At 57.3% G+C, this 27905-nt stretch overlaps 1 protein-coding gene across 1 annotated transcript in view; it reads right to left on the bottom strand.

Annotated features, from left to right (window-relative positions):
* Nucleotides 1-27539, bottom strand: part of AHRR (aryl hydrocarbon receptor repressor) — an 87048-nt gene extending 59509 nt beyond the window's left edge. Inside the window, exons 1-4 of the mRNA XM_062211783.1 lie at nt 27490-27539; nt 24069-24127; nt 21812-21888; nt 12717-12898 (exon numbers count right to left, since the gene is read on the bottom strand). The gene's annotated coding sequence lies outside the window, so the exon portion shown is untranslated. The remainder of the gene's footprint in view (nt 1-12716; nt 12899-21811; nt 21889-24068; nt 24128-27489) is intronic.
* Nucleotides 27540-27905: the final 366 nt, after the last annotated feature.

Raw genomic sequence — 27905 nt, 5'->3', positions numbered from 1 at the left:
ACTCAGTGCAGGGGACAGGCCTCTCGAGTGGGGTGGGTACCATGCAACCCACAAGGGCCCGAGGAGAAAGGGGCCTGTCCCAGGATGTAGGCAGCACACAGTAGGATGTGCTGGCCTCCACCTGCATGGGCCAGGCCCTCATACCAAATGTCCACTGGCGTCCCTCCCTGATGCTGGCTGTTTCTCTGACGGGCTTGGATGCGCAGCCCAGGAACACTGACCCAGGAAGAACTGTACTGCACCTGCTCCCCAGGACCATGAGGGGACCCCGGGAGAGGACCAGGTGGTACTAGGGAGGAAAGATGTGTGGTCACTGTGTGTGAGATGGGTGTGGGGTCATTGTGTGTGATCACTGTGTGAGATGTGCGTGATCACTGTGTGAGATGCGTGTGGTCACTGTGTGTGAGATGTGTGTGGTCACTGTGTGAGATGTGTGTGATCACTGTGTGAGGTGTGTGTGATCACTGTGTGAGATGCGTGTGGTCACTGTGTGTGAGATGTGTGTGGTCATTGTGTGTGATGTGTGTGTGATCACTGTGTGTGATGTGTGTGGTCACTGTGTGTGATGTGTGTGGTCACTGTGTGTGAGATGTGTGTGGTCATTGTGTGTGATGTGTGTGTGATCACTGTGTGTGATGTGTGTGGTCACTGTGTGTGAGATGTGTGTGATCACTGTGTGAGATGCGTGTGATCACTGTGTGAGATGCATGTGTGACCACTGTGTGTGAGATGTGTGAGATGTGTGTGGTCACTGTGTGAGATGTGTGTGGTCACTGTGTGTGAGATACGTGTGATCACTGTGTGAGATCACTGTGTGTGTGATCACTGTGTGAGGTGTGTGTGTGATCACTGCATGAGATGGGTGTGTGGTCACTGTGTGTGGTCACTCTGTGAGATGGGTGTGGTCACTGTGTGAGATATGTGTGATCACTGTGTGAGATGTGTGTGATCACTGTGTGAGGTGTGTGTGAGATCACTATGTGAGGTGTGTGTGTGATCACTGTGTGTGAGATGTGTGAGATGTGTGTGGTCACTGTGTGAGATGCGTGTGTTGTCACTGTGAGATGTCTGTGTGGTCACTGTGTGTGAGATGTGTGTGTGATCACTGTGTGAAATCACTGTGTGTGTGATCACTGTGAGATGAGTGTGTGGTCACTGTGTGAGGTGTGTGTGTGATCACTGTGTGAGGTGTGTGTGTGATCACTGTGTGTGTGAGATGTGTGTGTGATCACTGTATGAGATCACTGTGTGTGTGATCACTGTGAGATGAGTGTGCGGTTACTGTGTGTGAGATGTGTGTGATCAGTGTGAGATCACTGTGTGTGATCACTGTGTGAGATGAGTGTGTGGTCACTGTGTGTGAGATGTGTGTGATCAGTGTGAGATCACTGTGTGTGTGATCACTGTGTGAGGTGTGTGTGTGATCACTGTGTGTGTGAGATGTGTGTGTGATCACTGTGTGTGAGATGTGTGAGATGTGTGTGGTCACTGTGTGAGATGCATGTGTTGTCACTGTGTGAGATGTGTGTGTGGTCACTGTGTGTGTGAGATGTGTGTGTGATCACTGTATGAGATCACTGTGTGTGTGATCACTGTGAGATGAGTGTGCGGTCACTGTGTGTGAGATGTGTGTGATCAGTGTGAGATCACTGTGTGTGATCACTGTGTGAGATGAGTGTGTGGTCACTGTGTGTGAGATGTGTGTGATCAGTGTGAGATCACTGTGTGTGTGATCACTGTGTGAGGCGTGTGTGTGGTCACTGTGTGTGAGGTGTGTGGTCACTGTGCGTGAGATGCATGTGGTCACTGTGTGCATGGTCACTGTGTGTGAGGTGTGTGGTCACTGTGCGTGAGATGCATGTGGTCACTGTGTGCATGGTCACTGTGTGTGAGATGCGTGTCTGGTCACTGTGTGTGTGAGATGCGTCTGTGATCACTGTGTGATATGAGCGTGATCACTGTGTGTGAGATGCGTGTGTGTGAGCAGCCGTGTGTTGAGGACTGAGAATACTGTGCAGAGGGCAGCTGAGGCCACTGCTGTGACCGCAGCTCACTGACCAGAGCCTGAAGTCGCCCCTGAGGAGCCCTGGGGAGTGAGGACACATGGGGACAAGGAGTGAGGACACATGGGGACAAGGACCCCAGCCAGCAGGTGTGGGTGTGCTGTGTCCTTCCAAAGTCCTTAGTTATAGCTTCGGGGCATGGGGGTTAAAAACGTCCCGGTTCCTCTAGCAACCAAACAGTGCCCGGAGTACAAACAGCCGCTCGCACGCTGCATGAGCCCGCGTCTGGAGAATGCTGACTGCGTCCCGTCTTCCCAGATCCTCAGAAGGCAGCAGCAGCCTCAGAGACCCCTGCACACCACGCCTCCCAGCCAGCGGGACGGGACGCCGTAGCAGTGGGCATGCTGGTCTCTGAACTGCTCTTCCGAGCCTTGCTGAGCCCCGGGGCTCTGTGCTAACCCCAGCCACACACTTGTGCCGAGGAAATGCGCCCTCTTTCAGCCGTGTCAGCGCGAAAGGCACAGCCACAAACAGCTCTCTGGGGGAGGAAGGACGTGATGTGTGCCCAACGCGCTCCATGTTCCCTGCCTGATGTGAAACATCTGGGGCCAGCACAGCGCCCGGGCACTCTTGCTGTCGCAACAAACCAGTGGAGAGCCAGTCAGCGACAGGCCAAGGTTCAAGATACCAAGAGGGGCTGCAGCTTTAAAAGCTAAACACGTACTCGGCAACCTCCCAGCACACAGTGTGACAGCACAGGCAGGACCCACTGGACGGACGGAGCTGTGACCTGGCCTTGCTGGTGACGCCCTGATGGTGTCTCCTGGGCAGCTCTGCCCAACACCTGTCCTCTGTGGCGAGGGCGTGGCCTGTTGAGTCCTGCACTGTCCACCTACAGATGCACACACTGCCCAGCTGCAAACCCACATCACAGTGCCAGAGTGCGACTATCTGCAAACGACGAGCTCACGACGTTGCATGGCTGTGGATCTGCAGACAACCCGGGCATGGAGTCGGCCTGCCCGTCAGCCGTCATCAACGTCACCCGTCACTGTGGCACTTGCTCCTCTGAGCCTGGCCACCCTCACAGCCCTGGACCCAGCCGTCTGGTGCACAGGGAAGTGGCCATTTGTGCCTGGGCTCTCATGCAGCCTTCAGCATCCGTTATGCGCATCCCTGCCGTGGGGACACACAGAACGAGGCACACCAGAGCCCGGCCACGGCCCATGTACAGAGGGGAATACAGCAGGGAGGGTGTCGTGGTAAAAGCGTGGCCAGGTGCGGCCTCTTGAGGGCTGGAAAGTCACAGGTGCACCATGTGACCAGGGCAGCCCCCTGGCCCAGGCACTACTCCCTGTCAGTACCACATTCAAGTCGTGCTCACATTTCGCACCTGAACCCCACAGCCACTGCTGTCCACATGCCTGCCCCCCGACCACAGGCCACGGTGCAGACCCACGTCTGTGAGAGCGAGTGGTGAGCAGTGTGCTTCCGAAATTTCTCCTCACAAAAGGCCTGAGTGCTCCATCATGACACGCCTTGCCCCCTGAGCGTGCGTGTGCGCCCACATGGGCGGGACCACGGCTACCCCGCAGGCCCCTGCATGCTGTGGCCGCCCTGCCCGCTGGGGCCCCTCTCTCTACCAGGTGCCTGTGGCCACCACCACCCAGCCTCCTGGAAACCCAGCCATTGCCGTTGGCGTTTCATTTTGAGATGACCTCGGGCTCGCAGGAAGGGGGTCGGCACAGCACAAGGCCCCCCATGCCCTGCTCCAGACTGCACTGGGGTCCACCCTCTGTGCCTCAGCCTCGAGCCCCTGCCCTATCCCCACCCTCACTCAGTCTCGCCGGGCCTTCAGGGGCCCTCGAGTGGGGCCGTCTGCTGAGACAGACCAAGGGCACACAGGCTGCACCCTCTCATCCTGTGGTGTGGCGCCATGCAAGGTCATTCCTCACACATCAGTGCTGGTCCCTGGGACGGGCAGGGCTGCCCCCCCCCGAGGGCGTTCCCACTCGTAAGTGCCAGAGGCCTCCCCTTCCCACCCTGGGTTCACACCAGCTTCAGCACCTGCTGATTTTTCTGCCTGGACGAATTATTTCCGGAAGGACTGCGCGTGCTGAGCTCACCGCGCTGTCAGTCAAGTCCACTGTCCCGAAAACGCCCATCCACTCACTCGCTCGCCTGTGTCAGTGTGGCCTTAATCGGGTCCTGTTTCACCACTGCTTCTAACCCACTTCTGTTGCTTTTCACTTCAGTGCAGAAACGGCCCAGTACTGGCCGGGGAAGCCAGTGGCTGTCCAGTGCCGGGCCCCGGGCTCCCCCTCAGGCCCCACCTGGCGCTCTGCAGCAGATCTGCCCCAGATCTGCCCTGGGCTCACCGAGGGCTCCCCCACCACAGCTCTTTTTAACAGTGAACAGAATTTAGAAACCAAGCCCTGAATACGGATGTGCTCGCTGTTGGGGGAGGGAGGCTCCTTGCTCCCAGAACCCCAGTGGACAGAGCTTCTGTGTGTGTGAACATGCACACGTCACACCCGCGTTCAGCACCACGCACGGGCTCATGTCTTCGCCTTTGCCTGTTGAAAACCACAAGTTCACACCAACACCTCCAATTCCAGCTTAACCCCACAGGACTCAGTAGAGTAGAATTCTTTTTCCTTTACTATTTGGTAGAAATTGCCTTAAAACTTGAAGATTTAAACAACGATCGCATTTCAATGGTCTCATGATCGTTTAGCCTCCTCTTTCTTCTCGAGCTTTTGGTAAGCTGCATGTCCTAGGAGTTGATTCACCTGCCTTTTCAAACTTCAAACTGCTTGGTGGGATGTCAAAAGCCTTGCCCATCTCACAGACCTTGAGGTCCATGCTCCACCGTCCCACAGCTCTCTGTGGCAGCCGCCTGGCACTTCCCTCTCGAGCCAAGGGGGCTACAAATCTGGCCCCAGCCCACGCTGGCAGTGGTAGCCCTGGTGACCTCCCAGCCACCTTTCTGGAGGCACAAGGCCGGGGGCTGAGCGGCTCCACCGCCTCCTCTGGTTCCCTCAGTCAGGCTACAGGGACTCCGCTGCCAGGGCCCCCCTCTGCCCCCGGCTTCTGCTGAGGCAGCTGATTGCACCTGTGTCCACACCCGGTCTCTCACCTGTGCTCATACCCGGTCTCACCTGTGCTCACACCATCTCTCACCTGTACTCACACCATCTCTCACCTGTGTCCACACTCAGTCTCTCACCTGTGTCCACACCATCTCTCACCTGTACTCACACCCGGTCTCTCACCTGTGCTCATACCCGGTCTCACCTGTGCTCACACCCAGTCTCTCACCTGTGTCCACACTCAGTCTCTCACCTGTGCTCACACCATCTCTCACCTGTGTCCATACTCAGTCTCTCACCTGTGCTCACACTCAGTCTCTCACCTGTGCTCACACCCAGTCTCTCACCTGTGTCCACACCATCTCTCACCTGTGTCCATACTCAGTCTCTCACCTGTGCTCACACCCAGTCTCTCACCTGTGCTCACACCATCTCTCACCTGTGTCCACACTCAGTCTCTCACCTGTGCTCACACCTGGTCTCTCACCTGTGCTCACACCCAGTCTCTCACCTGTGCTCACACCATCTCTCACCTGTGTCCACACTCAGTCTCTCACCTGTGCTCATACCTGGTCTCTCACCTGTGCTCACACCCGGTCTCTCACCTGTGCTCACACCATCTCTCACCTGTACTCACACCATCTCTCACCTGTGTCCACACTCAGTGTGCTCACACCTGGTCTCTCACCTGTACTCACACCCGGTCTCTCACTTGTGCTCATACCCGGTCTCACCTGTGCTCACACCCAGTCTCTCACCTGTGTCCACACTCAGTCTCTCACCTGTGCTCACACCATCTCTCACCTGTGTCCACACTCAGTCTCTCACCTGTGCTCACACCCAGTCTCTCACCTGTGCTCACACCATCTCTCACCTGTGTCCACACTCAGTCTCTCACCTGTGTCCACACTCAGTCTCTCACCTGTGCTCACACCTGGTCTCTCACCTGTGCTCACACCCGGTCTCTCACCTGTGCTCACACCATCTCTCACCTGTGCTCACACCCAGTCTCTCACCTGTGCTCACACCCGGTCTCTCACCTGTGTCCACACCATCTCTCACCTGTACTCACACCATCTCTCACCTGTACTCACACCCGGTCTCTCACCTCTGTCAACACCCAGTCTCTCACCTGTGCTCACACCATCTCTCACCTGTGCTCACACCCAGTCTCTCACCTGTGCTCACACCATCTCTCACCTGTGCTCACACCCGGTCTCTCACCTGTGCTCACACTCATTCTCTCACCTGTGCTCACACCCAGTCTCTCACCTGTGTCCACACCATCTCTCACCTGTGCTCATACTCAGTCTCTCACCTGTGCTTACACCATCTCTCACCTGTGTCCACACTCAGTCTCTCACCTGTGCTCACACCATCTCTCACCTGTGCTCACACCATCTCTCACCTGTGTCCACACCATCTCTCACCTGTGTCCACACTCAGTCTCTCACCTGTGCTCACACCCGGTCTCTCACCTGTGTCCACACCATCTCTCACCTGTGTCCACACTCAGTCTCTCACCTGTGCTCACACCATCTCTCACCTGTGTCCACACTCAGTCTCTCACCTGTGCTCACACCATCTCTCACCTGTACTCACACCCAGTCTCTCACCTGTGTCCACACCATCTCTCACCTGTGCTCACACCCGGTCTCTCACCTGTGCTCACACTCAGTCTCTCACCTGTGCTCACACCATCTCTCACCTGTGTCCACACCATCTCTCACCTGTGTCCACACTCAGTCTCTCACCTGTGCTCACACCATCTCTCACCTGTGTCCACACTCAGTCTCTCACCTGTGCTCACACCCGGTCTCTCACCTGTGTCCACACCATCTCTCACCTGTGATCACAACCAGTCTCTCACCTGTGCTCACACCCGGTCTCTCACCTGTGTCCACACCATCTCTCACCTGTGCTCACACCATCTCTCACCTGTGCTCACACCCGGTCTCTTGATTGACTGCTTACTCATCCACATCCTGAGTGTCCTCTCAGAACACTCATACTTTCATAATATGAAAAGGCTGAGAATTTACCAAACGTCTTAAGTTCTGGTTCCTCTTCTCTTAACAGTTTCATTTATGTCTCTCACATGTTACTATTAGCAGCGAGGAGAAGCAAGGGTGCACCTTCAACACTTTGCTTAGAAATCTCCTCAGCTTAGGGGCTGGCACTGTGGCGTAGCAGGTAAAGCCACCGCCTGCAGTGCCAGCATCCCATATGGGCACCAGTTCGATTTCCAGCTGCTCCACTTCCGATCCAGCTCTCTGCTATGGCCCAGGAAAGCAGTGGAAGATGACCCAAGTCCTTGGGCCCCTGCACCCACGTGGGAGACCAGGAGGAAGCTCCTGGCTTCAGATCAGCACAGCTCCAGCCACTGCGGCAAACTGGAGAGTGAACCAGTGCATGGAAGACTTTCTCTCTCTCTCTCTGCCTCTCTTTCTGTGTAACTCTTTCAAATAAATAAATAAATCTTAACAAAAAAAAAAAAGCAAAGAAACCTCAGCTCAATGCCAGTCTCACCACGGCCCAGCTCTGCTTCCAGCAGGAGGCCCAGCTCTCTGGCTCTACAGCAGGGTCCCCTCCCTCCTGTCTGCGTGCAGGCTCCCGTGTCCAGGTGAGTGCCCCGTGTCCGGCCTCACAGTTGTGCACCGTCGGTTCTCCACAGCGCTCCTCTCTCTGAGGTGGGCGAGAGGGCTCCTGATGCCCACACTGCTACCTCAGCCTCCGAGCCAGGCTCTCCTAGCCTCTGCCCAGGACCCTGGTCCAAGCTGCCTCCGTGTTACCAGGAATTTGTTCACCAGAACCAAGCATATCAGTATCAGAATCTGCTTATCACAAAACATCACAGACAGGGGCTGGTGCTGTGGCGTAGAAGGTAAAGCGACCACCTGCAGTGCCAGCACCCCATATGGGTGCTGGTTCAAGTCCCGGTTGCTCCACTTCTGATCCAGCTCCCTGCTCATGCACCTGGGAAAGCGGTGGAAGATGGCCCTGCACCCATGTGGGAGTCCCGGAAGAAGCTCCTGGCCTCTGGTTTTGGCCTGGCCCAGCCCTGGCCACTGCGGACATTTGGGGAGTGAACCAGCGGATAGAATCTCTCTCTCTTTCTCTCTCTCTCTTTCTCTCTCTCTCGCTCTCTCTCTCTCTGTATTTCTGCCTTTCAAATAAACAAATCCTTAAGGAATTTTAAGACTGGCAGTTGAAACACAGGAGTTTCTTTTCGCAGTCCTGGAGGCTGGAACTCCGTGATCCACTGCTGGCTGACTGCGGCTCTGGTGAGAGCTCTCCCTGCTGGGTGCTCACAAGGGCCTCCTCTTGCCAGGGCACCAGGCCCACCAGAGCAGGACCTCATTAAATCTTCCCCACCGACACCCACGCTGGGGACTTCAGCTCATGATTTCTAGGGGACACACCACTCACAGCACAAGGATCTAGAGGAGGGCACGCACTCAGCAGAAACAAGCCAGCACCCGCCGCCCACCGCTCCACCACCCTGGGTCTCAGGGACATGCCGCTCAGTGTGGCATTCCACACACACGTGACACCACGGGGCTTCTGCATGCATCCCACCTAAACCCCACCTGACACCACGGGGCTTCTGCACGCATCCCACCCAAACCCCACCTGACACCACGGGGCTTCTGCATGCATCCCACCCAAACCCCACCTGACACCACGGGGCTTCTGCACGCATCCCACCCAAACCCCACCTGACACCACGGGGCTTCTGCACGCATCCCACCCAAACCCCACCTGACACCACGGGGCTTCTGCACGCATCCCACCCAAACCCCACCTGACACCACGGGGCTTCTGCACGCATCCCACCCAAACCCCACCTGACACCACGGGGCTTCTGCACGCATCCCACCCAAACCCCACCTGACACCACAGGGCTTCTGCACGCATCCCACCCAAACCCCACCTGACACCACGGGGCTTCTGCACACATCCCACCCAAACCCCACCTGACACCACGGGCTTCTGCACGCATCCCACCCAAACCCCACCTGACACCACGGGGCTTCTGCACGCATCCCACCCAAACCCCACCTGACACCACGGGGCTTCTGCACGCATCCCACCCAAACCCCACCTGACACCACGGGGCTTCTGCACGCATCCCACCCAAACCCCACCTGACACCACGGGGCTTCTGCACGCATCCCACCCAAACCCCACCTGACACCACGGGGCTTCTGCACGCATCCCACCCAAACCCCACCTGACACCACGGGGCTTCTGCACACATCCCACCCAAACCCCACGCAGCCCCGATGCACATGACTCCCTGTGTGTGTGTGGAATCAAGTTCCAGGGGCTGGACTCAGGAAGGGGCCCATGCCACCACGGGGAATGTGGAGGACAGAGGGGGACAGAGCAGGAAGGGCTGCAGGTGTCCAGGGAGCGGTCCCCTCCCTCTGCTGTTTTGTTTTCTGAGACCGCCCTCCACCCCAGGCACTCCCCCTCCATCATAAGAACACACATCCATTTGCCCTGACCAACACTGCTGTCCCCATGAGTCATCATTGGAGTGACTTGGTCCACGCACCGGGCCTGGGAGGGCCTTCAGCCGCTGGTCATCAGTGCCCTGAGGTTGTCTACTCCTAGGCACCTTTCCTCGGCCTCCCCTCCCTGACCACAGGGTCCCCCTGTCAAGACAGGACCTCCAGACAAGTGGGCTCTGTGGTGCTTTTGCCGTGACAGTGCCTCCAACCACAGCTGGGCTTAGTGCGGGGCTCAGAGCTCCTCCGGCTCTCGCTGTCTGCTCAGGGACAGCATCCCGGCTCCGACCCAGGGCTGAGCCCTGCCCTGCAATGGGGTCAGGCAGACACAGCTGAGGCCTGCGTCTGCTCAGGCTCCTTCTGCTTCTCGGAGCAAGTCCACCCCCTCACACTTTTGTTTGAACCCCGAATTTCCCCTTTTGAGAACAGCAAAGTCTATAAGAGTGGAAAATCCCAACCCCAGCAGTTGGCCACAGGGGAGACAGAAGCAGGAGGCTCGTGTGAGTCCAATAAAAGTGTCAGCCCCTGCTCCCTACAAACCCAGGGCAACAAAAGCAAAATGCAGCCCACTGCTGTTTACCACGGAGTCCACAGCGAGTCCCAGGCCGTCCCCAGCCTTTGAGGCTGAGACCTCCCCGTTCATGTGCTTCCCAGAGTGGCTTTTATGGAGGCTTTAATGAAATTAGCTCGTCCATTTCTGAGACAGGCAAAGACTAAGATCCAATGTTTTATAGCTTCACATCTTTCTAACTACACACTGAAATGAAGTCAGGAAAGACTTTAGAATGTTCTCTAAAATGCACAGCTTGAAGGGCACAGAAAGCTGGAAGCCGCAGTGGATGTGAGAGAGAAATCCGGAAGTTCAGTATTTTACCAACTGAGACAGCCACGAGGCTCTCTTAAAGCCCGTGGCCCACTGAGAGCCAGCAAGGCGGACAGACACCCCAGGGGACCACTGACTCACACCCCAGAGGAAGGACGGGAAGACCATGCTGGTTGTAGGTGGACGCTCGGACACTGTCTGAACTCGCTGGAAACAGCAGAATCAGAGCCTCTCGGAGGTCACCAGGCCTGGCATGGCTGGGCACAGCTGGACCTGTCCAGACAGGAAGTGACCCAGCAACTCTCTCCTAGTCTCCAGGCCAGGGTCAGCGGGAAGAAAGCAACCTGCAGGTCCAGACGGGAGACCTCGGCTGGGCAACTGCAAACCTGGCCTGGGCTGCCCCTACCTGCTGCCCTCAGGGTGGCTGGGGTCAACTCAGCTCACAGTCTGCACATACAAAGGGCGCCTTGGGGACAGTCCGGCTCCCCACACACAGGCGAGCACAGGACGACTCAAGGTGTCTTGTGCAACCATCCGACTCCATCACCCCTTAGCCTTCCTGGAAACGCACAGCGCCCTGCCCACGTGGTGACACCAGGTTGGACACCAGCACCGCTGAGGCTGCGAGTGACCACAGGAGTTCTGCATGTGGAGACCAGGGAAGAGGGAGACAAAGCACAAACCAGTACAATTTCTGTATGAAACGGAACCCTGGAAGGCGCAGCAGAAACACGCGGGGCCTCTCACTCAGAGGCAGGCACTTTTGTATCCAGGCCCAGTGGGGCTGGGCTGGTGGGGACCTCAGGAAGAGGTCCGAGAGGGAGCCCAGTGAGGGTCTCCAGCAGGGCCGCATGTCCACAGGGCTCCCCTCACAGGCAGTGCAAGGCACCCTCTCTCGCATCCCCACAGCAACAGCCTCCGTTAGGGGAGTGTGCAGGAGTGTGGAAGCTAGCAGAGCCCCAACACTGACAGCGTCACGCAAGCCAAGACTGACCCCTTTCTGCTACAGGACACAGAGGTGCAGCATCCCCGGTCAGCGCCCAGCTCAGGAGCCCAGACCACCCTGAGCCCTGGGGCTGACCGTGAAGAGCCACTCGACCCGTGCGCCAGAGGTCCCACCTGGGGCGAGGCCGTGGTAAAGTGGGATAAAGCCCTGGCCTGCGGTGCCGGCATCCCATATGGGCTCCTGTTTGAGTCCTGGCTGTTCCATTTCCCACCCAGCTCTCTGCTGTGGCCTGGGAAAGCAGCAGAAGATGGCCCAGGTCCTTGGGCCCCTGCACCCACGTGGGAGACCTGGAGGAAGCTCCTGGCTCCTGATTTCAGATCCGTTCAGTTCCGGCTATTGCGGCAATTTGGGGAGTGAACCAGCGGATGGAAGACCTCTTTTTCTGTCTCTATCTCTCTCTGTAACTCTGTCTTTCAAATAAATAAAATAAATCTTAAAAAACAAACAAACACAACGCAATGCAAACCCCTGTTGGGGCTGTGAGCCTCAGCTTCCTCCCAGAAGCAGGAGCTGCAGCGACTTCGCTCCCACCTGGACAACGCTATCAAAGGCCCTGCTCTCCCGTCCGCGGGTTTTCTTGAGCCCATCAGACCCACGGCCCCGGGGTTACTGTATGAACACCTGGGAAGGGAAGGAAATTCAGGCTGTTTCGGGACAGGCAGGACCTGGCCACACAGGGTGGACAGTCCTGAAGATGGGCTGACGGGAGCACGCAGAGCCCCTGCTGGGTCGGACCTCCGGGGGGTCACAGAAGAAACGGACAGGGCCAGAACCCAGTGTAGGTCGGGGGTGGCACTGTCTCCCCCAGTACAAAATGCCCAGGGACTTTTTCCATTACCCATGGAAGGGGTGGGTGCCCAAGCTCTGAGGAGGCCCCGCCCCCAGGTACAGGGACTCCTAGGCTGGCCGTCGGCTGCTAAGGAGTGGCTTGGTCTGGAGCGTGGGTGGCAGGAGGGCACCCAAGCACAGAAGCCGGCAGCCGGACCCTGGGCCTCCAGCCATGGCTGGCCCTGCTCCTCCACCAGGGTCAGTGCTCACTCCTCCCCTAAAGCTCTGGGCTGGGGGAGCCCTGAGCCCCCCCACCAGGGTTGGCTGCTTCCTCTGCACTCGGCAAACCCAAGGTGTGAGATACACACCTGCAGAAGGCACCTGACCCCGGAGTGCTGGAGGACAGCCACCCGAGGACACAGCCGGCCCCTCCCCTCAGCAGGTGCAGAGGGAGGGGCACACGGGGCAGCCCGCAGGCTCTCTCCCCAGTGGCCCGGGAAAGGCGCCTACCTTGGAAGAAGCTCTTCACCCTGAGGTAGCTGACGCTGAGGCGCAGCACCGAGAGCTTGTCCAGCTTGGAGATGACGTCGGGGGGCAGGGGCAGCAGGCTGGCCAGGTGGTCCAGCTCGGCATTGAGGCGGTCCCGGTGCCTCTTGGAAGGGTTCGACTTCTCAGCCCCCAAGGCAGGCCTCCTGTAGGGAGATGACCTCAGTCAATGGGGACCTCTGTCCACCAGGAGCCTCTGCCCCGCCCTCAGAGACTTGTACTGGGAAGGAGCCTGATAGGAGCACTGGCACTGCTGCTTAGACCAAAAACTCACCCACTGCCGCCCAGCAGAGCCCCCAACTCACCCACTGCCACCAGCAGGGCCCCCAACTCACCCACTGCCACCTAACAGGGCCCCCAATTCACCAACTGCCACCAGCAGGGCCCCCAACTCACCCACTGCCGCCCAGCAGGGCCCCAAATTCATCCACTGCCACCCATCAGAGCCCCCAACTCACCCACTGCCACCCAGCAGGGCCCCCAACTCACCCACTGCCGCCCAGCAGGGCCCCCAACTCACCCACTGCCGCCCAGCAGGGCCCCAAATTCATCCACTGCCACCCATCAGAGCCCCCAACTCACCCACTGCCACCAGCAGGGCCCCCAACTCACCCACTGCCCCCCATCAGGGTCCCCAACTCACCCACTGCCACCAGCAGGGCCCCCAACTCACCCACTGCCAGCATCAGAGCCCCCAACTCACCCACTGCCCCCCATCAGGTCCCCATCTCACCCACTGCCACCCATCAGAGCCCCCAACTCACCCACTGCCGCCCATCAGAGCCCCCAACTCACCTACTGCTGCCATCAGAGCCCCCAACTCACCCACTGCCACCTAGCAGGGCCCCCAACTCACCCACTGCCACCAGCAGGGCCCCCAACTCACCCACTGCCACCAGCAGGGCCCCCAACTCACCCACTGCCAGCATCAGAGCCCCCAACTCACCCACTGCCCCCCATCAGGGTCCCCATCTCACCCACTGCCACCCATCAGAGCCCCCAACTCACCCACTGCCGCCCATCAGAGCCCCCAACTCACCCACTGCCACAAGCAGAGCCCCCAACTCACGCACTGCCACCCAGCAGGGCCCCCAACTCACCCACTGCCACCATCAGGAGCCCTTAACTCAGTACATGGAGGGACACACAGGGGCTCCTGCAGGGATAAGGGCACAGGGAGAGGTTCCCAGAGGTAGAAGGAACCCAGCCCCATGTATGTGTGTGTGCACCTGTGTACCTCTCTGTGTGTGTGCATGTATGTGCATCTGTGTGTGCACCTGTGTGCGTGTGTGTACCTGTGTGTGCATCTTTGTGTGCATGTGTGTGCCTGTGTGTGCACCTGTGTGTGTACCTGTGTGTGTGCACGTGTGTGTGTAAAACAATGCATCCACTCAGCCTCTTTCATGGTCTCCTCGGTGTTACCCAAGCCCAACATGTTGCAGTAAAATAAAATACTTCCTCAGGGCGTCAGAGCAGACCCGCAGAGCCCTGGGCCTCAGTTTCTCCTCTGTAGCTGAGGAAACAGAGCTGGGACTGAGAAGGCAGAGATGAGGACAGCACGAAGGAAATGGTGGCCACTGCCCCAGAAAGGACACTGATGACTCTGACCCCAGCAGGATCAGTTCTACTAAAGGAGGGAGCAGCCTGCCATGCATCTGGTCTACCTCCTGAAGCTCACCCTGCAGTGACCACCCCTTCTCCTGACCCCTCGCCTCGTGTGACTTCCCCTGGCAGGATTCCCCAAGTCAGCACACAGAAACAGCTTCCTATGATATTTGCATATCATCCACTTCTTGCCATCCAAATAGAAGTGGCAGCCAGAGCCAGAGCTGTGATGTGGTAAGTCATGCCTCCTCCTGCAGTGCCGGCTCCCATATGGGCACCTGTTTGAGTTCCAGCTGCTCCACTTCTGATCCAGCTACCTGCTAATGGCCTGAATAAACAGAAGATGGCCCAAGTCCTCGGGCCCCTGCACCCTCATGGGAGACCCGGGGAGGAAGCTCCTAGCTGCTGGCTTCAGCCTGACCCAGCTCCAGGCATCGTAGCCATTTGGGAAGTGAACCAGCGGATGGAAGGAAGACCTCTCTCTCTCTCTCTCTCTCTCTCTCTCTCTCTCTCTCTATCTCTCTCTGTAATTCCATCTTTCAAATAAATATAGATCTTTAAAAAAAAAAAAAACGTGGCAGCCAGTGTGGGTCCAGTTGCCAGGAATGTTTGTGTGGCTGCAAGGGTGCCGGTGACAGTCACCGAGATCAGATCACCCAGCCTGGGAGCCAAACCTGGGGTCTGCTCATATCCCAGGGTGAGGGCGTCCTGCTGCCTCAGAAACTTGGGTGGGCTTTGTCCCAAAGTGCCTGGCTTTTCCATTGCATTTGCATTAATAGGTAAGATTAATAGGTAAGCATGCTGGTTGCAACTCACAGCGTGAACCTCTCCATTTTTATTATCTGGCAACACTAAGTCCAGAAGCGATTCCTTTTAACTTTGTTAGTTGAATCACATTTTGCATAATATAAAATTAACCATTTGGGGCCAGCATTGTGGCATCGCAGATAAAGCCACCACCTGTGACACCAGCATCCCACATGGGTGCCAGTTCAAGTCCCAGCTGCTCCACTTCCCAATCAGCTCCCTACTAATACACCTGGGAAAGCAGTGGAAGACGGCCTAAGTGTTTGGGACCCTGCACCCACGTGGGAGACCCAGAAGAAGCTCCTGGCTCCTGGCTTCGGCCTGGCCCAGCTCTGGCCGTTGTGGCTGTTTGGGGAGTTAACCAGTAGATGGAAGATCTTTCTCTCTCTCTCTTTCTCTTTCTCTCTCAACTCTGACTTTCCAATAAATAAATTAACCATTTAAAAGTGAACATTTCAGTGGCATTTAGCATAGTTATGAATTTGTGCGACTGTCACCTCTGTCTAGTTCCAAACAGGAAGCTCACTGCCCATCTGCCGTCACACCTGATTCCTCGTACATAGACCCTAGCAGGCATCAAATCTGCTGGTTGTAGGTGTTCGGTAAAAATGGAATCAAGCAATTGGGGCGTCAGGGTGAGTTGTGCTGCGCAATGGATCAGTGCTTCTTTCCTATTTTTTTTTCCTTTGAGAAGCGACAGAGAAGAGAGAGAAGAAGGAAAAAAAAACTCTCATCCTCTGGTTTACACCCTAAATGCTTGCAATTGCCAGGGCTGGGCTAGGGCGAGAGACAGGAGCCCAGAACTCAACCCAGGTCTCTGATGTGAATGGCAGGGATCCACCTATTGGAGGCAGCAGGGCTGCAGTCAAGGAGCCAGAGCCGGTAACGGGACCCAGGGACTCAGTGTGGGATGCGGGCACCTTAACCCCTGGCTAAAAGCCAGCTCTGTCTCACTTCTTCCTGTGGGTGAGCCACAGGCCAGCGGACAACGGACACGCTCACCACGTGGGCTGCTCCCTCCTCTGGATGCAAATCACACCTGTGTCAAAGACTGGACATCCGAGCAAGGCACTGGGAGACCCTGCGGAAGCCACACTTAACGTCTGAGCAGCCACCGCGGCGGTGCCGCCTTGCACGCTGCATCACAGTAGAGCACAGAGCGCCACTCCTGCGCAGCCTCGCAAGACCTGTGCCGTCCACTCAGCCGTCACAGCCACCCTGGTGGTGTGAGGCGGCTCGGATCTGCGTTCTGCTGCGGGCTGGTGATGCTGGGCATCGTCTCCCGGGCTGACCATTCACACAGCTCGGAGGGAGGTCTGCTCAAACCTCGGCCCATTTTTAAATGGAGTCGCCGTTTTTTGTTTATGAGTTGTAAGAGTTATGTTTGCTGAATATTAGGCACTTATCAGATATATGATTTGTAACTATTTTCCCATTCTGAGTGTTATCTTTTCACTCTTTGCTGATTGTCGTGATTCCCACCCCAAAATTATTCCAGCTGCAGGCCAAGAGTTAAACAGGCAGGAGACGCTGGAGATGAACTGGCATTGTCCACCCGGAGGTATCAGTGAGAGCCGCCAAGGCTTCCTTGGGAAACAGGGGGGACCCCTGGTGGTCAGGTGGCAGTGTGTGGGGGGACAAAGAGTGGGGAGAGACACCAGGGAGATGGGGGTGGCACAGCAGAAACCTGGACATGACCTCCCCACGGTGCCTCCTCCCTGGGGCTGTCAAGGTCATGGCTGTCTCCCTCGTCCCCAGCCCGGGACCCTCTGTGCACCCCGCCCACATCATGCATGGCCCCTTGCCTCCCCCGAGCTGCCACAGTGCCCCATGCACCCCCAGCGAGGTGTCCCAAGCTCAGATGTCACCTCTGTCTAGAGCTGGGGAGAGGCATCCGCTTCCCCACAGGGAAGGCTGCCTGCCGTGAGCCGAGCCCCTCCTCACACCTCATCCCCAACCCCAGCGCCATGGACTAGGATGGGGTGGGGAGCACCCGCCTCTGAGCCGCGTAAGACCTGCAGAATCATGTGCTCTGGCCCTGCCACAGGTGGTACTCAGGACTTGATCAATCTGCAGCAGGTGCGGCCTGCAAATGATGCTACAAAGGCCCAAATGGCCCTGGGCAGAAGAGAAAGTTCACTATTCCTGAACTAGAGCCACCAGGGATCCAGGAAACCTGGGCGAGTTCGCAGGAACAGAGCTGTGAAGGCCGACCCCCTCTGGACAACCACCTCTCCTGCAGGCACTTCTCCCTCCTGGGGCCCACACCAGATGGGTGGGGCTCAGCTCACTCACTCAGCACAAGGCCTAAATGACCAGAAAGATACACCGCGTTCTTGGACTGGAAGACAACACTGATAAGATGGAGATTCTCCACCAAACTGACCCACAGAGCCAATGTCATCTCAATTGAAAATTCCAATACGTCTTCTTTTTCCACCACGGCATCTTTGTTTCTTTTCTTTTTTTTTTTTTAAGATTTTTATTTATTTACTTGAAAGTCAGAGTTGCAGAGAAAGGTCTTCCATCAGCTGGTTCACTCCCCAAATCGCCGCAAATGCTGGAGCTGCGCCAATCTGAAGCCAGGAGCTTCTTCTGGGTCTCCCACACTGGTGCAGGGACCCAAAGACTTGGGCCATCTTCCAGTGCTTTCCCAGGCCATATCAGAGAGCTGGATTGGAAGTGGAGCAGCCGGGACTCTAACTGGAGCCCATATGGGATGCCGGCTTTACCTGCTACACCACAGCACCAGCCCAATAGGTCTTTTGACAGAAACTGACAAGCAGACTCTAAAATTTTCCTGGAACAAGTAGGACCATCATAGCCAATTAAGAAGAAGAACATGGAGCTGGTGCTGTGGCATAACTGGCTAAACCACAGCCTGCAGTGCCGGCATCCCATATGGGCGCTGGTTCGAGTCCCGGCTTCTCCTCTTCTAATCCAGCTCTCCGCTATGGCCTGGAAAAGCAGTGGAAGATGGCCCCTGCACCCATGTGGGAGACCTGGAAGAAGCTCCTGGCTTCGGATCAGTTTGGGGGTGAACCAGCAGATGGAAGACCTTGCTCTCTCTCTCTCCCTCTCTGTAACTCTACCTCTCAAATAAATAAATAAAATCTACTTGCCTTACTGATTTTAAGCCTGCTCTAAATCTAAACAGTGAAGGTGGTTTGGTGTTGAAGACCCAGATGTGAGACCCATGGAGCACAGCAGACGCACCCACTTCTCACTGGGTCCATTCACTTGACAACACAATAGGGAAAGAAAAATCTCCCATAAATGGTGCTGGACCAACTGGACGCCCATGGAAATGAATGAACATCAACCCTGAGAAATTAACTCAAAATAGATCCTCGACCCACGCATGAAACCCACCACAAAACCTAACAAGACAACATGTGCAAGAATCTTCTAGGTCATAGGTTGGTCACAGGGTGCTGAGAGCTCAAGAACAAACTCAACAAATTGTCTTCATCCAGTCTTTGAAACGTCTTTTGGAAGGCAATAGGTAGAAAATGACAAGATGGTCATTGACTGGGGAGAAAGCATTCACAGCTAGGACTTATGCCAAGGACACCACATGCTGCCTGCAGTTCGGCATCCCATATGGGCGCTGGTTTGAGTCCCGGCTGCTCCACTTTCCATCCAGCTCTCTGCCTTGGCCTGGGAAAGCAGTGGAGGACGCCTAAGTCCTTGGGCCCCTGCACCCACATGGGAGACCCAGAGGAAGCTCCTGGCTCCTGGCTTCAGATTGGTGCAGCTCTGGCTGTTGCAGCCAACTGGGGAGTGAACCAGTGGATGGAAGACCTCTCTCTCTCTCTCTCTCTCTGCCTCTACTCTCTATAACTCTGCCTTTTAAATAAATAAATAAATCTTTAAAAAGAAAGAAAGAAAGAAGAAAGAAAGAAAGAAAGAAAGAAAGAAAGAAAGAAAGAAAGAAAGAAAGAAAGAAAGAAAGAAAGAAAGAGAAAGAAAGGCCAACGAGATCTGGTGTGATTCCAAAGTGCCAGGAGACACAAACTCAGGGGCAGCGCCAGGAAGCAGGTCTGTTGCCTGGGGATGGAGGCAGAGGAGGAATTACCAAGGGACACAGGAAACTTCTTCAGTGCCAGAGAAGCTTGTGATCTGATCTCATGGTCATTTCCTGGGTGTACAGAAGGCCGAAGCCTAAATGCACGCCGTCCAACTGAAACAAGAATTTCCATCGTGTCCGTCAAGATGAAAATGCGAAAAGCAAAGGGGAAGCCCCAGCTTCCTGGCTGTGTGGGCTGGAGACCTCGTCCTTGGCAAGGGCTCAGGGGGCCCCAGAGGACACGACACGGAGCACCGGACGGCCGCCGCTGGACGGGCAGGGGTTGCTCAGGCACCGGCTCCCCTGGCACCCAGACTCCACCAAGGCTAGGACACGAGGGACAGGGTCTCAAAGGCACGACCAGGCAGAGAGGAGCTCCAGCCGGCAGCCCGGGGGCCCGCAGGAGGAGGCTTCAGTGCCACAGGTGGATCCACCCCACTGCAAGCTCAGTGCACCCTCCAGCCTCTACCAAGACCCCGGTGGGAGGATGCCTCACCCTGCCCCATCACCACCACCCTCCCACAGGGGAGGAGCCTCCCGGGGTGCTGGACACACACACAGTGTCACACACACTCAGGCTGTGTCACACACACACGTCGCACATTGTGTCACACACACTATCACACACTCAAGCTGTGTCACACACACATCACACTGTGTCACACACACTACCACACACTCAGGCTGTGTCACACACACTATCACACACTCAAGCTGTGTCACACACACATCACACACTGTGTCACACACACTATCACACACTCAAGCTGTGTCACACACACATCACACATTGTGTCACACACACTATCACACACTCAGGCTGTGTCATACACACTATCACACACTCAAGCTGTGTCACACACAGCCACACACATGTCCCACAATCACTATGTCACACACACTGCATAACGCTCTTACACTGTGTCACACATACACAGTGTCACACACTCAAGCTGTCACACTCTCACACTGTGTCACAACACTCTCACATACCCTCACACTGTCACACACACTCTCACTATCACACACACTCATGCTGTGTCACACACTGTGTCACACACACTCACACCTCACACTTGTGTCACACACACCATCACACTTGTGTCACACACCCATTGTGTCACACACTCACACTGTGTCACTCTTACATTGTGTCACACATACACAGTGTCACACACTCGTGCTGTCACGCAGTCACACACTGTCACACAGTCACACATGTGTCACACACACACTCACACAACCCCATGCTGTCACACACACTGTCACAATGCAGTCACACTCACAGTGTTAGTCACACACACAGTCACACATCCTCATACTGTCACTCTCACAGTATCACACACACTCACACAGTGTCACACACACTCATGCTGTCACAGTCACACACACATGTCATACACCCTCACACTGTGTCATCCACTATCATCCACACACTCACATACCCTCACACTGTGTCATACATACACTGTGTTACATACATTGTGTCAAACACAGATACCCTCACACTGTGTCACACAGAGTGTCACACACTTGTTCTGTGTCTGTCACACACTTGTGTCACATGTCACACACATGTTGTGTCACACACTGTCACACACACTGTCACACACTCACACTGTGTCACACACACACCCTCATACTGTCACACATTATGTCACACACTTGTGCTGTGTCACATGGTCACACACATATCACACCCTCACACTGTCAAGACACATGCTGTGTCACACACACACACACTGTGTCACACAGTCACATACCCTGAGTCACATGCTGTGTCACATTCACACACACACTGTCACACAGTTTCACACACACACTGTGTCACACAGTTTCACACACACATTGTATCACACACACTGCATCACACATGCTGTCACAGTCACACACACATCACATGCACACTGTCACACACCCTCACACTGTGTCAGACACATGCTGTGTCATACACACACTCATACTGTGTCAATACACTGTGTCACACACTGTCACACATGCTGTCACACTCACACTGTCACACAGTCACACACATGTGTCACACATCCCCACACTATGTCACACACACTCATAATCAGACCCAGCTGTGGGCAGCCGTGGTCCCTGGCAGGTGCTGCTGCCTGCTGACCTCCCGGCTGCTCCCACCATAAGCCTGCTGCCTCGGCCCTGAGCTCCCACGGTACACTCACTGCAGTGTGGCCAAACTCCCACCCCCAAAACTCGTGTCATTTGGGTGAAGCCACACACAGCTCTTGGTGGCACTCTCCTGAGTATGGTCTCAGGGCAGAGAGGCTAGGTGTTGAAGGGGAAAGAAGGTTCTGGAACACATGGCAATGCATCGCCCACCATCTCGGCTTCCAGCCAAAGGAGGCCTCCCCCAGCCTGGCCTCTTCCTCCGTCAGTCAGGACCGCAGCCCAGCTCGGCCGGCCCCTGGACAGTGGGTCTCTGCCACGCATCTGCGCCCTCCTGCTGGGCTGCCTGCCCCCGGCTGAGCCTCTCGCCCACTCTGTTCCTAATGAAAACACAAAGCCCTTCCTCCCGTTTCAGCTGCACTGGCGTAAGCAGAGGGCGCGCTACTTTACTGTTTCTGGATGGGCCTCCTCCTCGTCCTCCCCGCGTACACGCAGTCCCCGGGAGGGATCATCGTCTGCGGCCTGCAGGAGAAAGCAAAGGGAACACGCTGAGAAGACCCTAGGACCCCAGCACTGCCCCGCCTCCAAGGCCGCCAAGGGCTGCTGGCCCTGCTGCCCCCACGCGCAGGGAGCACGCTGGGCTGCCTGCTGTGGGAACGGCTCACGCCTCGCCTCACCGAGCAGGGAGGCCCTGGAAGGACACAAGGAGGCACCAGGCCCTCAGCTGTGACCCTTGTGCCCAAGTCCATGCAGCCAGAGGGAGTAGCCAGGACCCCCACACTTCTGTCCACCAAGGCCTCACAGGAAAACCACCCTGTGCTCCTGAGAGCTGCAGACGCACAGCAGGGCGCTCGGGCTGGCACTGACCTGAGTCTGCTCCCAGCGGGCACGGCCACAGCTGCACACCCTGCGCTGTGGCCTCTGGCTCTGGGCCAACAGGCCTCCCTATCCAGGTGACATCTCCGCCCACTCTGAGGCTACACCAGGCCCTGCTGACTGCACCCCAGCAGTGCCAGGCCAGGCACATCCACCTACGACGTCACCAAGGAGGGGTGTGCCCAAGACTGCTCAGCTCGCCCAGCTCCACCCGGAGACTGGTCCCCTTCTTGCCACAGAACCTTAACTTTCCCGTGCAGTGGACATCTGAGCCCCTGACCTCCATCAGACCCCACATGCGGCAATCACCCCAGCTCTGGGCCAACAGCCCCAGGGGAGGCCCAGGAGCCTGCACCTGCTGGAGGAAGTGAGCACAAACACACTTCCTGCCTGTGCAGAAAGTGCGAAGCCCAGGTGAGCAGGGTAGCCGGACAGAAATCCACACAAACACCCACGGAATGGGCCTGGGGTAGAGGAAGGACCAGCATGGGCACAGAGAGGACGCTGTCCAGTGACTGAGGGCCAGCGGAAAGGTGATGGACCCAGCTAGAAAGCTGCAAAATGCGCAAGGCCAAGGCCAGTAAAACGTCAGGGACAAAACGTCCCCCCCCACTCTGCAGGTGGAACTGGGAGACCAGGCCCTGCAGCTCAGAACACCCCTCCCCTGCAGGTGGAACACTCACAACACTCACAGGGAGACCACGCCCTGCAGCTCAGAACACCCCTCCCCTGCAGGTGGAACACTCACAGGGAGACCACGCCCTGCAGCTCAGAACACCCCTCCCCTGCAGGTGGAACACTCACAACACTCACAGGGAGACCACGCCCTGCAGCTCAGAACACCCCTCCCCTGCAGGTGGAACACTCACAGGGAGACCAGGCCCTGCAGCTCAGAACACCCCTCCCCTGCAGGTGGAACACTCACAGGGAGACCAGGCCCTGCAGCTCAGAACACTCCTTATAAACCTTCAAAAAACAGAACTCAGACAAAGCATGTTCTCCAACACAATGGAATTAAACTATAAGGATATCTGGGGAAACGCCAACTATTTGGAAAGCCACTTACTTGTAAATAACCGTGGCTAAAAGCGAAAGTCTCAAAGAAACTTTTAAAATATTTTAATTGTAGGAAAATGAACATACAAACACATCGGCCTTTGTGGGATTCAACTAAAGGGGACTCTGCGGAAACTGACAGCACTGAATGCTCACGTAGAAAAAGTAGAAGACTCGTGGAACCAAGAGTCAGGCAGAAGCAGGGAAATAATGAGAAGTACAAAATCTAACGCATAAAATTACAGGGAAAAAATCAATGAAACCGAAAGTTGCCTCTTTGAAAAGATCCGCAACGTTGACAAAGCCCTGGCCAAAACCAGCCAAGAGACGGAGAAGACGCGAATTGCCCAAATCAGGAACGAGAGGGCATCGCCGCGTGCGCCACAGGCATGAGGAGGAAACAAGGGGATGCCGCCGAGGGCGGGCCTAAAGCCAGCCCGGCCTCCACCGAGGCACTGAGGAGCGGCCTTTCTCCAAGGAGGGGCCTAGGGTTCGCCTGACACAACCCATACCGTCACAGGGAGAGCAGACAGCAGGGCCCTGCACCGCGTGAGGACGCTGCCAGCCAGGAAGACAGCCTTCAGCGCCAGCACCTCGACCCCAACTCCCAGGCCCAGAACCGTGAGAACATGTTGGTTCCTTAAGACAGTCAGCCTGTGGGATTTTGTTACAGCAGCCCAAGAACACCAACACAGAACTTGTGCTGCCCCCACACCACGAGCAAACATGCGGAAGCAACGGAGCAATTTCCTAAAGCATACGAAACTCACCTGAGAAAAGGCAAGCAACCTGGACAGTCTGTCTCCGTCCCAGGAAGAAGCGTATCCCACTATGTAGAAGAGAAATAACACCAATTACCTGCAGGCTTTGGTATGCATTTAGAACAAACTGAAAGATAACAGCTGGTGGACTGAACATTGCCCCTGAAGCCATAGCCAAGTGGTCACAGAAGAGCCACAGACGAGCGCCTCGTGAACACAGACCCAGAAACGCAGTGAGATACACAGGCGACATATCACAGCCACGCACATTACCCAAGGCTCAAGGCTGCTTTAGCAGCCAAACATGCACCACAGGAACTCAGGGAATTACTAAAAACTGAAGAAAAATGCACATGATCACCTCAGTATGTGCAAAAAATCACTTGACAAAACCCAAATCCATCCACGATAACTTTTAAAAGCTTTCATCCAACTAAGAACAAAAGCAAACGCTTAACCCGGTGGGCCTGCAGCGAGCGGCCCAGCTGGGGGCAGGGAAGTCCTGAGCCGCACACAGACTCCCTGTCACGCCCAGGTGTCTCCTGCTGGGACCCACGCAGCAGAAAGGAACCATGCACCAAATTCGCCATTTTCTCTCTCTCCCTCTCTCTTTCTTTTTAACAGGCAAAGTTAGACCGTGAGAGAGAGGGACAGAGAGAGAGACAGACAGACAGAAAGGTCTTCCTTCCATTGGTTCACCCCCCAAATGGCCGCTATGGCCGGCACGCTGCGCCAATCCGAAGCCAGGAGCCAGGTGCTTCCTCCTGGTCTCCCATGCAGGGGCAGGGCCCAAGCACTTGGGTCATCCTCCACTGCCCTCCCGGGCCACAGCAGAGAGCTGGACTGGAAGAGGAGCAACCAGGACAGAACCAATGCCCCAACCAGGACTAGAACCTGGAGTGTCGGCGCCGCAGGCGGAGGATTAGCCAAGTGAGCTGCGGCGCCGGCACAAATTCTCCATTTTCCACAGCAGCCGAAAGGGTTAACAACGTGACATCCACCAGCAGATCACTGGAGAAACACCGTGAGCTGTACCACAGGCAGGGCGCGCCCCAGCCGTTGAGAAACCAAGTCCTGGCCATGCTGTGGCGTGGATGAGCCAGGAGCCAGACACAGGAGGCCACCTGTGTGCTCCTGCACTGTATGTGGCAAACCCAGGATAGGCAAAGTCATGGGGACGGAAGGATGCCTGGCAGTTAGGGCAGCACCAGACGGAGGGTGTGGCCACACAGCTTGGTCAACACACCAAATGCCCTGATCTGTTCCCTCTTAAATGGTTACTTTTATGTTATATAAATTTTACCACAATTAAAACCCAAACAGAATACAACTTTCCATATAAATACAAATCCAGTCTGTAGTGTTACGAAAGACGGTGAAGACCAGGAGAGCTCAGCACAGAAGTCTGAGGGGTTTGTGGGGGGCAGGGGCAGCAGGGCTCCTGGGTCACAGGAGGGTCGATGGGGGTGGCCCCGTGGTTGTCTGGCAGGCTGGGGGCGGGGCGAATGTTGTTGATAGGGTCACATGGCTGCAGGCTGGGGTGGGAGGAGGGGGTGTGGAGGTGGGATGGATGCCTCAGAAGGCTTTGTGGGGTGCTCTGCCTCACCCCGTGTCACTGATGGCCAGGGGCCTGGTCAGGGCGCTTCTCTGAGAAGCCAGGTTGGGCCCCGTGGCTGGAGGCCAGCATACAAGGCCATCCATCTGAACTGCAAGGCCTTCCAACTCAGACAGGAAACCCCCAGCCACACCCAGGCCTGGCCGGGGACATTTACCAGCACCCACTGGACTACCCCGTGAGGTCACAGAGGATGAAGGGGACAGGGCTGACCTACCCCCACCCTGAGAGGTCCCGGTTCCCGGCACCACCAGCCTCACCCAACTCCTTACCCACGTGAGCCCGAAGCCTCAGGGAGGGAAGGGTTGTGGGGCTGAGGCATGGCCGGGAAGATGAGGGTGGTGAGGAGCCTCGTGGGGAGACTGTGCTGACCCTACACTGAAAAGCCCCTTCCAGCCACAGGAACTGAGGCAGGACCCCTCCCCGAGATGTACCCAACCGTCATCCTCTGCGGCCACCGGCCACACTGGGAGGACCAGCCCAGCGGCAGGACGGCTCTCAGATGCGGGTTCTGGCACAGGCACCTGCGGAGACCCCGGTGGGGGAGGGGAACTAAAGTCCCTCCTCCCTGAGGGAGCTCCGCTTCCGTCTGTGCCCGGCGTGGGGGGGGCTCATCGCCAAGGGCTGCTCCATCTACTCAGCTCTTGGTGGGACCTGTGCTCTCTGCAAAGAGAGGGACCTCCCTGGGACTGGACGCAAGGCCCCACTCAAGTGCCCCTGAGGCAGGACACTGAGTGGACAAGGGGGAGGGGCAGACCCTCCTCCCTGGGCTCTTGGGGCCTCCCTGGACACCTGGCACTGCCTGCAGGACAGTCCAGGCCTCCCACAGTGCGCCGTGAGCCCACCGCCACTCTCGGAGAACCTTTTCTAAGAGTGCTGCTCCTATGGCAAAGCAGTATCTGTTCATTTTAGGAAAGAAAGATAAGCGAAAACAAAATGAGAAGCATTCCCAGGCCCCTTTCTCCCATGCTCACCACTGTGGGACCACACTGAGTCACCGCCTTGGACGGAAGTGAGGCTGTGCACGGTCACCCGCTCGGAGTGTCGGACAAGGTCCCCACCTCACAAAACGGGCGACAGCTGCCAACCCGTGGCCCCCAAGTACCCCGAGACCAAACAGGGCCCTCCACCTGCCACAGAGGAGTCGGCCTGGCACATCACGCAGGACCCCAGCCCGCTGCTGAGAGCCCCAGCGGACCCAGCACAAGGCCGGGTGTGGACATCCGGCAGAGAGGTGGAGCAGGCCTAGGAGCAGGCCTCTGCCAGAGGGTCAGGCCGCTGACCAGGTCCCACGTCCAGCACAGGGGGGCAGTCACCGAGGGCGCTCACCTGCCAGAGCCCAGGGGCTGCCACACCGAGGGTTGGAGGCGGCCAGCCCCTTCCCTTCTCAGGACAGGTCTGCTGGGGGCCGCCGGGGAATCGCGGGCAACTCCCGGGCCAGAGTTTGGGGCTCGGACCTCCAGCCACGCCGGTTCCGCGGCCCCTCTACGCACCCCGATCTGGGGATTCCTTCAGCCCCTCCAGCTGGAGCGGAGGGGACACCCGGAACCTCGGCCCCTTCCGGGCGGGCGTGAGACCCAGGCGGTGCCCTCTGCCCTCTGCCCGCCACAAGCCCGGCCGCCCGCAACCCGGGGCCCCTGGAGAAACCGAGCCACCGGCAAAGGCGGTCAGCGCAGGTCAGCCCGCTCCCTGACCAGCGGTCAGGGAAACTGAGGAACGCGGGCCGCCGGTCCTCCCGCAAGAAGCCGCGGGTCGGACGGCAACGCGCCTGCCCCGCCTGGAGACGCGAGGACCGGGCCGCCGGCGGGCACTTACCGGGCCTGCGAGGCGGAAGCTCGGGCACGCCCGCGGGGGAGCGTGCCCGGGCCAGGAGCTGCGGCGGCGCGGCGGCCGGCGCGGGCATCGGGGACCGGAGGCTCGGCGCGCGCGGAAGGGCGGCCCCACCCCGGCACGCGAGCCGCCCCGCCCCGAGCGCCCGGGGAGGCGGCAGGGGGCGCCCGCGCGCGCACCCCCAGGCTCCCGCGTTCGTGCCCCGCGCCCTCGAGGCCCCGGGCCCACCCTGCGCTGCCCGCGTCCCCTCCCGCCGGGCTGCCCGCGCTCCGGGGGAGCAGCGCCTGCGCCTCGCCTGCTCCGTGGGTCGTCGAGAAGCGGGAAGAGAGGTTCCCGCAAACTTCAAAACGTGAACTTCTGGACTGACTCTCCCGGGACCGACACGTGCGCCAGACACGCAG

The sequence above is a fragment of the Lepus europaeus genome, chromosome 15 (genome assembly GCF_033115175.1).
Source record: "Lepus europaeus isolate LE1 chromosome 15, mLepTim1.pri, whole genome shotgun sequence".
Classification (NCBI taxonomy): domain Eukaryota; kingdom Metazoa; phylum Chordata; class Mammalia; order Lagomorpha; family Leporidae; genus Lepus; species Lepus europaeus.
Note: the sequence above shows the minus strand (reverse complement) of the source record. Positions and strands in the feature narration are given on the sequence as shown.